The 10,545-nt window shown below is 32.9% G+C and overlaps 1 protein-coding gene across 2 annotated transcripts in view; it reads right to left on the reverse strand.

Annotated features, from left to right (window-relative positions):
- LOC139485190 (E3 ubiquitin-protein ligase HERC2-like) overlaps positions 1 to 10,444 on the reverse strand; it is a 111,667-nt gene extending 101,223 nt beyond the window's left edge. For both annotated transcript variants that reach the window (XM_071269436.1, XM_071269435.1), the window contains exon 1: positions 10,351 to 10,444. The gene's annotated coding sequence lies outside the window, so the exon portion shown is untranslated. The remainder of the gene's footprint in view (positions 1 to 10,350) is intronic.
- Positions 10,445 to 10,545: the final 101 nt, after the last annotated feature.

A 10,545-nucleotide genomic window follows, 5' to 3' on the forward strand; every position in this document is an offset into this window, starting at 1 on the left:
TTCAATTAGATACCCCAAAGATGATTGTGGCCAAGTTTGGATTAATTTGGCCCAGTAGTAACAGAGGAGAAGATTTTTGTAAAAGATTTCTAAGATTTACGAAAAATGGTTAAAAATTGACTATAAAGGTCAATAACTCCTATAGGGGTCAACTGACCACTTTGGTCATGTTGACCTATTTGTAAATCTAACTTTGCTGAACATTATTGCTGTTTACAGTTTATCTCTATCTATAATAATATTCAAGATAATAACCAAAAACAGCAAAAATTCCCTAAAATTACCAATTCAGGGGCAGCAACCCAACAACGGGTTGTCGGATTCATCTGAAAATTTGAGGGCAGAAGGAAATTGACCTGATAAACAATTTTACTCCATGTCAGATTTGCTCTAAATGCTTTGGTTTTTGAGTTATAAGCCAAAAACTGCATTTTACCCCTATGTCCTATTTTTAGCCATGGCAGCCATCTTGGTTGGTTGGCCGGGTCACGCCACACATTTTTTAAACTAGATACCCTAAAGATGATTGTAGCCAAGCTTGGATTAATTTGTCCCAGTAGTTTCAGAGGAGAAAATTTTGGTAAAAGATTTCTAAGATTTACGAAAAACGGTTAAAAATTGACTATAAAGGTCAATAACTCCTAAAGGGGTCAACTGACCATTTTGGTCATTTTGACCTATTTGTAAATCTAACTTTGCTGAACATTATTGCTGTTTACAGTTTATCTCTATCTATAATAATATTCAAGATAATAATCAAAAACAGCAAAAATTCCCTAAAATTACCAATTCAGGGGCAGCAACCCAACAACGGGTTGTCGGATTCATCTGAAAATTTGAGGGCAGAAAGAAATTGACCTGATAAACAATTTTACCACATGTCAGGTTTGCTCTAAATGCTTTGGTTTTTGAGTTATAAGCCAAAAACAGCATTTTACCCCTATGTCCTATTTTTAGCCATGGCAGCCATCTTGGTTGGTTGGCCGGGTCACGCCACACATTTTTTAAACTACATACCCTAAAGATGATTGTGGCCAAGCTTGGATTAATTTGTCCCAGTAGTTTCAGAGGAGAAGATTTTTGTAAAAGATTTCTAAGATTTACGAAAAACGGTTAAAAATTGACTATAACGGTCCATAACTCCTGAAGGGGTCAACTGACCATTTTGGTCATTTTGACTTATTTGTAAATCTAACTTTGCTGAACATTATTGCTGTTTACAGTTTATCTCTATCTATAATAATATTCAAGATAATAACCAAAAACAGCAAAAAATCCCTAAAATTACCAATTCAGGGGCAGCAACCCAACAACGGGTTGTCGGATTCATCTGAAAATTTCAGAGCAGAAAGATCTTGACCTGATAAACAATTTTACCCCATGTCAGATTTGCTCTAAATGCTTTGGTTTTTGAGTTATAAGCCGAAAACTGCATTTTTCCCCTATGTTCTATTTTTAGCCATGGCGGCCATCTTGGTTGGTTGACCGGGTCACGCCACACATTTTTTAAACTAGATACCCCAATAATGATTGTGGCCAAGTTTGGTTTAATTTGGCCCAGTAGTTTCAGAGGAGAAGATTTTTGTAAAAGTTAACGACGACGACGACGGACGACGGACGACGGACGACGGACGACGGACGCCAAGTGATGGGAAAAGCTCACTTGGCCCTTCGGGCCAGGTGAGCTAAAAATGTACCTAAGATGTTAAATTTTCAGTCAGACATACATTTTTTGTACATGCTGTACTTGCAATGACTTGGGCATCTTAAATTTTTAAAGGGCAGTAGCTGTCAAATTCTAATATTTAACTTATAACAATGTAAAACATTTATCCAAATTATAAAAAGTCTAAAAGTAAACAATTTACAGGGCATGCATGTATCCTCGTTTCCAGTGTATTTTAGTGTACACCCTATCTAATGAACTATGGAGTTGACCTCCGACAACCTCTGATGATCATATAAGCAATATAAACTTCAACATGAATATAGATATAAATAGATAGTGAACTTGTGCAATTACTTTTGATTCACTTGACATTCTTTTCCTTTAAATAATGAACATGCACTATTCATGCGTTATCTATATCTACCAAAGGGCTTTAATTAAAGTTCGAATGAATACAGATTCAATGAGGTCGGTTTATTCACTTTCACATGAATAATTAATCATCAATGTGTCTAAACGTATTTTGACAAAATTGAACCATAATGGCTCCTAAAAGCCAAGTATTATTTCAATATTTTACTTTCATGAATGATTGAACAAAAAAAATCACATTTTAGATTTTTTATATATATCTCATACATGTAGCTAGTGCTCCTTTAATAGATCTGTGAGGAAAAGAGAAATTGTTTAGATAATGATATTGGGCTCACCATGTCACATTGCAGAATTAAAGAGGGTTTTTTTTATCACCAAAAAGTTTTTCTTGTCAACTTTAATAAATTATATAAACTGCATAGCTCTGAAAATATTTTGAGAAAGCTTTAAATGTCTAAAATTAATTTAAACAATCAAAAATGTAAAAGTACATACATTGTATTGTAGTGGTGATAAATACATGTACAATGTAGTTATACATGTACATTGTATATCACTTTAGGCTATTAAGCAATGGATGTCATACGACATATATAGGTCTTAGTACTGTAGCAGACAGAGTTATTAGTTAATTTTTAGCTCCCTTTGGTAAAACTCTAAATTTCATATTTGACGGTATTTCATTGTTAATTAATTTACATGAAGCTTATTCAGTATATATTTGTTAAATTGCATAGCTTTTGCTATTTGAAATCATTAGTTAGAGAGATTTATCTTAATTGTAAAGTTTAATATTTGCATCGTTGCAAATTCTCTGGATACCTTCTGCGAGAGATTTATATATTTTATATAACTTCTTTTAGATTCATATTTTAAATTCTCTGAGGACTGACATTCAGTCCCACCTAGGAAAGCCAAGCTTTCCAACCAGTTTCCAATAGGTTAGTGCATTAGCTACATGCCTCCTCAGTATGGTAAATTGAAGTCTTATTGAATGCTCCATTTCTAACCTTTTGGCTTTACATAAATAAAAGTTGTATTTTGTTAATTAAATTATATATATATTGTTTTCAGTTTTTGGTTTTCATTTACTTAGATTTATTACAGCTCATCACTTTTGGCATCAGTCGTTTTCCGCACACATCAGTTTACAAACTAGAATTAGCTGTGGTCCGCATCCCCGAATCTTAGGCAGAATTGTTCCTGTTACATTTGGTAGTGCGGGTGGGGTGCGGAGTTATAAAGCAACTTTTTCTGGTTTGTAACTGAACAAAATTATATATAAGAAATGGAGCAGACATTTGAGTCAATGTTTGGTGCCACTGGATATGACAGTCCAAATCAGAGCAGTTTTGAATAGTTATTTCTGGGGTATTTTATTTTCATAGTTTGGTTTATTTTATAAATGTTTATTCAGTTATGATTAGGTTTGAAGAAAAACCTTGTTTGTTTGATGGTATCAGCATTGATATTACAGATTATTTTGTTCATTTTGAGACAGTTTCTCTTTGGAATCAGTGGAATGAATTTGAGATGGCATGTCAGTTGATAATGAATTTGAGAGGTGATGCTCAAACTACTTTACGTTTCTTAAAGAGGCCACAGTTATACGATTATGACTGCTTGAAAAATGTTCTCATTCAGAGGTTTAATCCTAAGGAGAGGGTGGCATATTTTAAATTTCAACTGCGAGTTTGTAGTTTGAAGGAAAATGAAACAATTTCAGAATTTGGTCAGCGTTTCAAGATACTTGCTCATAAGGCTTATCCTGATAATTTTTCCGATTTGGATTCGTATTTTACTGACTTATTTACATCATGTTTGAATATTGAGATGGCTAAATTTGTCACTTTTAAGCATCCTCATAGTTTAGATAAGGCTTTATCACTAGCTATTGAATATGAAGCTGTTCATTTTTCTGGTGATCCTGAGACTACTGATGAGTCAGAAAGTTCAGTTTGTTGTAATACTGTTCATAAGAATTTTGAAACTTTAATTAATATTTTGAGGAGGCGATTGAGATCACGTAGGAAACATAAACCTAAGAGATGTTTTAAATGTCACCAGTCAGGTCATGTCAGGTCTAAGTGTCCAAATATGTCTATCAAAGTTCATGCTAGAGATGAAAGGTCTGCAGATAGTCAAGTAAAGCTCTCAGAAATAGGCGGGATGTTGAGGAATGATCATTGTAGTTCAGATTGTGTTACCTTTGTTTAATATGTTTGTTTTTACATTGTGTTGTGTGTATATAGACAGATTTATACATTAGTTTATTTCAATTTATTCATAGGTGTCATGTGTCTCAGTTTGACTGTTTGGTTTTTCTTTTTCAAAGGGAGGGATGTTGCACATCCCAACTTGTTTTATTCTTCATTTTCATTATTGACTGGAATTATCGCTGATCTTCTGTGTAGTTTAAAGTGTAGACTGTTAGCTAGTATTAAGTAGGAATTGGCTTGTTTAATGAGTTGTTGCTCGTTTGTCAGATTGTAATCTCGAGCTAAATATTTAGTATTTAGGGAGTTTATGAGAGTCTGACTTCTTGACTTTTGTCATGGCAGAAACCAATAGAGTGAAAGTTAAGCTTGAAGTTAGGAACACTTCTAGCCTATACAGATGGATCAGATCCATTATTTGGTACCATGCAAAATTTGGGGATCGCCCATTTTATTTAGAAACCTGCACAAAATTGGGCATCGTCCATTTTATTTTGAGAACCTTGCTATTACATTTGGGCATCGCCCATTTTATTTAGAACCTTGCTATAAAGCTGGGCATCGTCCAACTTTATTTTGAGACCCTTGCATACAGATGGACCCGATCCATCTCCGGTGGCACAACACCTGTGTTACCGTTATCAACAACGTTGGAGTGCAGTAATAGAACCCGGTGGTACACGTCAAATGTGTCACTGTGAGATCAACATTGGTGGACATTGACTGGTACAACTTTTCATGGATTTCAACATTAGCTGCGCCGTTACCCTATATGTGCCGTACCACTGATTCTGAAGCCTACTTACAAAGAAGACCTCAAGTTGCGTCCGTTATCCTTTGAACCTACTGCCGATGTGTGATTGTGTTATAGTGACATTTATCTAAAAGTGATAGTTTTACATTTGGTTGGAAGACATTTAATCTGATGAACGTTGATGGACTTTTGTTAAATTTCACCGTCAAATGTTATTTCATATACATTTGTTTTTCGAAGGGAGGAGGAGGGTATCAGACTGGTGTTGCGCTCCTTGAACAGTCTCGTTATTCAACTTTAACTGATGTATTTTGGATTTAATGTTTGATCCTGACATTTGGATTTTGTGTGCGTATTGATGCAGGTACCTGAATTTGATAGACATTTCAGTTTGCAGACTTTAATTGATGAAATTTATTGTTTGTCTTAGGGGGGAGGAATGTAGCAGACAGAGTTATTAGTTAATTTTTAGCTCCCTTTGGTAAAACTCTAAATTTCATATTTGACGGTATTTCATTGTTAATTAATTTACATGAAGCTTATTCAGTATATATTTGTTAAATTGCATAGCTTTTGCTATTTGAAATCATTAGTTAGAGAGATTTATCTTAATTGTAAAGTTTAATATTTGCATCGTTGCAAATTCTCTGGATACCTTCTGCGAGAGATTTATATATTTTATATAACTTCTTTTAGATTCATATTTTAAATTCTCTGAGGACTGACATTCAGTCCCACCTAGGAAAGCCAAGCTTTCCAACCAGTTTCCAATAGGTTAGTGCATTAGCTACATGCCTCCTCAGTATGGTAAATTGAAGTCTTATTGAATGCTCCATTTCTAACCTTTTGGCTTTACATAAATAAAAGTTGTATTTTGTTAATTAAATTATATATTGTTTTCAGTTTTTGGTTTTCATTTACTTAGATTTATTACAGCTCATCACTTTTGGCATCAGTCATTTTCCGCACACATCAGTTTACAAACTAGAATTAGCTGTGGTCCGCATCCCCGAATCTTAGGCAGAATTGTTCCTGTTACAGTACATTGGTTGCAGTAAAATATTGTTATTTTCCAGTTAAGGCAAGAATTGCATGCATTTTCATCCAAAGCACACCCTACTCAAATTTAAAGTAACTGAAAACAGGAGGTAGAAGATATTCTGATCTGAAAAGCCTACGTACACATTACAACTAAGCAGTGTTGAGCTAATTGCCAAATATGAAGTCATACTGGTAATTGATATTGGAGAATTGTGTGATGAAATGTTCATATAAAAAAGAAGATGTGATATGATTGCCAATGAGACAACTGTCCACAAGAGACCAAAATGACACAGAAATTAACAACTATAGGTCACTGTAAGGTCTTCAACAATGAGCAAAGTCCACACAGCATAGTCAGCTTTACAAGGCCCCGTTATGACAATGTAAAACAATTCAAACGAGAAAACTAATGGCCTTATTTATATAAAAAAATGAACGAAAAACAAATATGTAACACATAAACAAATGACAATCACTTAACTACAGGCTCCTGACTTGGGACAGACACATACATAAATAATGTGGCGGGTTAAACATGTTAGCGGGATCCCAACCCTCCCCCTAACCTGGGACAGTGGTACAACAGTACAACATAAGAACGAACTATAAAAATCAGTTAAAAAAGGCTTAACTCATCGGATAGACATTCAACATATTGAAAATTCAAAGTATCAACAAACATGACAAACTGCTACTAGTACATGTAGTACAATGTAAATGACAAAATCACACATTATAACTAAACACTTTTAAGCTGCTGACCAAATAAGAAGTCTTTCTCATGATTATTGAACACTTTTCTGAGAAAAGCAGATGAAAACATTCATACATGTAGCTCCAACTTTTGGAGTGGAGAGTAATAAAAAAATAACTAGTCAAAGGATTAAAATGTAAAAAAAGTGCATTAAACAACAGCATGAACAGCATAAAATGCTTTAAATCTTAAAAAATCAGGTCATGCTGTAATAATTTAACTATTGGCCACTTCCTTTAATGCAAATTTTATATTTGTCAATTCAAAAGTCTTATTAAAATCAATATTTTGTAAACTGTATGAACAACACAAGCTCATGTCAGATTCATGAGCAAATATTAAACCTATAGTTTGTTGCTTTTTTCTTTTTTTTTTAATTTTGTTTACCATAAGAAAATGTTCATGAGAGTAAAATGATATTGTTAATAATCTTTTAGCTAGAAATTGTTTTTTTTTAATATTTGAAACTCATCACCTTGACATATACATTTATATATAAATGATTTAAACATATACAAATTTACATGTACATGTATGTATATATATCTGTATATATATATAGCTATAACTTATATAAATAAGTTTGTATACTGTGAACTTAAATATTCAGTAACAATTCAAAGCATGGCAGGTTCAGGTTGGTTGTTGTCAGACTCCACAACCCTTGACAAAAAAATCTAATGTTGGTTTCAGATGAATACATAATTATTTAGAAGAAATATGTATTTCGTGTAATTATTTAAAAAAAAAAAATTATGTTTTGGTTTATTAAAATCAGATAATTAAAACTTAAAAGCTCTTCATCTCAGACATAATATTTCATTGGAGTGTGCTTAAGGAATTTTAGGTATTCCAATGAGGGTGGTAAATGGTTATTTTCCTGCAACATGTTTCGCTATTTTTATTTCACATGCAGCCTTGAAAAAGGTTCGTTATTCACTGTGTTTAGTGAAATCAATAAAAAGATCAATCGGCAAGAAATTTTTAATTGTTTGTTCATCGTGAAATGGCAATTTTATTTCGCATTCTTCCATGCAGATACACCCTCTTTACGCCCATCTCCAATAGTTGCATCAATAAAAACATAAAACTATCGATATAAACTGTTAGATATGGGATCCAAAGTCTTCATCATAAACTTTTATGAGTACTGGCCTGGAGATCAACTTTGGGATATTTTTTTAATTTGATCTGTTGGCCTGAAGACTTGATTTATACAGGCCTAAAAGCAGGGGGTGCTTAACCTGGGTATGGTTGCAGCAATACAAATATTTGGTGAATTTTCAACAAGCTTTAACATATATTTTGTTCAAATACATTAGGCAACTACACAATGTAGACAACAATAAGAAAAAAAATTATATCAGGATAGAATGGACTCAGGGAGAAAAGGTATCAGGGTGAACGTAAATCAGGGAGAACGGAACTGGATTCCTAACCTGTGGTTATAAGCCTGAAGACTACAGGGTATTTAATTTTCTTATTAAGGTTCATAATAACTCTGATATACAGCACGTACAGTCAGGGATATAACTCTATAGGGTTATTACAGGAAAGTAACATACATTTGTTATTGTAGACTAAAAAATCAAAGAACTGTGATAACATACATATGTATGTTACATGTTTCAAAGGGACAATATACATCATTAGTTCCGTTAAAATTTGTAAAAACTTTTGTCTACATGTATGTATACTTAACTATTGAAAGATATAACAGTTCATAGTTTGCCATTTTGCATAATACACCTATATGTTTTCACGGAAAAAATATGCCTGAAATAACTAAAGGGTGTTATCACAGCATCTCTATATCACTTCAAAGGATTTGCTCAGACATAGATCATGCTTAATAGTACAAATGTACAATGTATTTTAATTTATTGTAAGAAGTAATGACCAGAGCATGTAATGAGGTTCTGCGCAAGTTTCTCAGTAATTCCCAAGCCTTGTTATTACAGCTAAAATTATCCCTTAATAGCCTTGTCTCATTGATTTACCAAGGTTAATCAAAAATGTATTAATTAAACTTAAGAAATTAGTTATCAAGGCTATACATTTAGTTTCTGTGCCAAGTCTCAAGAGTTCCCTAGAGCCAACTATAGATGAAATAATTTTACAAATAACAAACATATGTTATTACAGATTTAGAAACTTTTAGGAAGAAAATCTGTAATAACACACGGAACCCAGGTCCATTCGTGCCCACTCATGTTCACCCCCTTTCACTTTCGCACCCTTTATGTTCGCACCCAAAGTCTGTTCGCACCCTACATGTTTGCGCCCAATTTTGATTGCTTTTTTTGTAATCATGCATAATTTTGGCAAGAGTATTCTTCTTGTCATTGTCTTAAAATAAAGTGAGACCGCATTTTATTTTTGTGTTGAATAAATTTTAACCATGTTTTGGATAGTGTATTGTTAAAAAAAAATATAATCCTTTCTATAAATAAAGTGGGATTCTGTCAACGTTTTATTTTGTGTTGAATAACTCTCAATCATGTTTCGGTAACGGTATTCCTATAACTTTGTTTCATTGACTTGTTTCAAAACATCTGACTACGTTTTTTTTTGTGTGTTGAATAAATTTGATCATGTTTTGGTTATAATAGTGTATTGCTTTATTTTATTGTTTAATTGTTTCAGATCAAAGTGACCAAGCTGTCAAAAACAATTATCTTTTGTGTTTTTCATTCAAAATCTTCAATGTTTTACTCATACCAAGCTATAAATACATTCACTATTTACACCAAAGCAATTTAAAACAACAATCATAATTTCCAATTATTCAACTGGAATTTGAATTAAAATTTGGCGCAAACGTGTAGAGTGCGAACGTGTAGGGTGCAAAAGTGGCGCACGAACGGACCTGATACCTAACACACGCACGTTATTTTCTGTAATAACCCTATATATAGAGTTATATCTCTGAAAAATCAATGAAAAAAAAAGATAAATAAAAAATCGGTAACATAAAATATAAGATTGGAACTCAATACAAATTCATTTTTAACAATTGTTTGATATGAAAAAACGTTACCTGATGAAAGCATTTCTTTTGTTTACATTGAATATGACGTCATAACTTAAAGAACTTCACAGCTAAATCCCTAACAACAGAACCAAAATTGGGAACCTTACGGTATTTCCGTTTCCTCAATTAACATGTTTGAATTAAAAAAAATAATACATCTGATACATACAGACAGACAGACTTTGTCCCCATTCGCAGGTTATTATGCCTGCCTCATATTAGATATTGTTTCTGTTAAAATGAAGATAAACGTATACGTTCAGTGGACTTTGAGGTGAGTACTTGCAAGTTTTAAAAGAAATAATAAAATATATTATGGAATGCAAAGTAACTGATTTGGTCAACAGAACAGGTCAAGACAGTTCAGTTAGCATAATTTTTCACAGCTCATGAGAATATATTCAGCAATTTTGAATGTCAGTGAGGGTATAAACAATATTGTAAGTTGTTAAAACACAACTTTTATGACAGTGTAAGATATATTTTGTTAATTTTCGACCTTACCATTCTGCAAAAGCAGAGAATGCGAAGTATAATTTATGCACTTCCGGTCAGACTCTAGTTCTACTTCCTGTTTTCAGTTGGAAAATCGTCTGCTTGTTTAAAACACAATTTGGCTTTTGTAATCAGAAATTACAGTCAAATATAAAGTTAGAATACAGAAAAGACGTTATACCAAGAATATATACATTAAAAAGG

Source organism: Mytilus edulis, chromosome 8, assembly GCF_963676685.1.
Source record: "Mytilus edulis chromosome 8, xbMytEdul2.2, whole genome shotgun sequence".
Classification (NCBI taxonomy): Eukaryota; Metazoa; Mollusca; class Bivalvia; order Mytilida; family Mytilidae; genus Mytilus; species Mytilus edulis.